The following is a 1,356-nucleotide window of genomic DNA, read 5'->3' as shown; positions in this document are numbered from 1 at the left end:
TGTGAGGCCCATAGGTTTAGAGAGCACTTTGAGACAAAAATGTCACTAAAACCCAAGTGCTGTTGCTGTTATTCTATACGATGGGTTGTGAGACAAGGAAAACCACATACCAAGCAAACAAATGCTTGCTAGTTAAGTAAGAATCATTCCCCAGGGCTCGGGTGCTTGGTTCACGCAGGCAGTTTAAGGCTTAGTTTCGTGCTTGTTTCGACTGAGAATTCAAAGCCAGAGCTGGCTTTACAGCAAGAGGAAGGTCAGGTATGGGAGTTCAGTTTGTGCCCTTTGCCAATCCAAACAAGATTTCTTCATGCTCAGTACTAGTAATTAACTGATCTCTAGTGAATTATAGCACCTGGGCTATCCATCCTTGCTACCATGAGAATTATTAAGCAGCAAGCTGTGAAGCTAACAGCTCGTTAGAAGCTTTGCAAAACACAGCAGCACATAGCCCAAGTCCCACAAACTCACAATTTATCGCAGTGTACAGAACTGCAATGGAAACAAGACGACTGGTATAAAGGGAGAAAGACTGGAAGGTCTGAATGTGGGAGCAGGAGGAGGATCGGCAGAAGGGCTGTAAGAGGCACCCAGATCAGCAGGTCATCAAGATCCTAGGACAGCAACTTTTGTTTGAAAGTGTAGCTCTGCAGGTTACTTGGAGTAGAAGGGGTGGTCTATACCCAGACTAAACCAAAGACTTAAGCCACCTAAGTATGATGATGGGAAAAGAACAGGCTGGAGCCCTTGGCTGCTCAGATGAGGTGAGAATGGACAGTGAGGAAATCCTAATGACTCACAGAGGCGGGACAGGACAGGACAGATGCAAAAATGATGGGCAGCTCCTAATGGGTACAAAGGGCACTTCCAAAGCCAGCCAGCCTCCCCAGTCAAAGCAGTGACCAGGAGATATGAGGAGGACTTCAGCTCAGGCAAGCCTTGTTCTCTGGGTCGCCGTAAGGATCCCTGTCCAGGCCAACTGGGTACAAGTATCTTGGTGTCTGGCTGCTGGACAGACTGCTTGAGTACATGCATCTTGGTGCTCATATGTGGGCGTGTGAGTATAAGCAAAAATCAGTTTCAAAATAAGATCACCTCCCCTTCCTATGAGACCTTTCCTTACCCTCTTGCAACATTAACTTCCACCCACAGGTGACAAGAAACACAGAACAACATGGCTGGTAGGGAGCTCCAGAGTGAGGAAAGAAACTGCGAGAGGAGATAAAGGGAACTTAGGGAGAAGATAACTGTAGTGCTTGGGGGACAAAAAGCAGAAGACCGTTCAGCCAGAATGCATAAATGATGGTCTGTCAAGAGGAAAGACACAGTGGAAGGAGCAAGAGGAGTTTATGAAAGTTA

This window comes from Egretta garzetta, unplaced genomic scaffold, assembly GCF_000687185.1.
Source record: "Egretta garzetta isolate BGI_Z169 unplaced genomic scaffold, ASM68718v1 scaffold9, whole genome shotgun sequence".
NCBI lineage: Eukaryota > Metazoa > Chordata > Aves > Pelecaniformes > Ardeidae > Egretta > Egretta garzetta.
The sequence above is the reverse complement of the archived record's forward strand: the minus strand, read 5'-3'. Positions refer to the sequence as shown.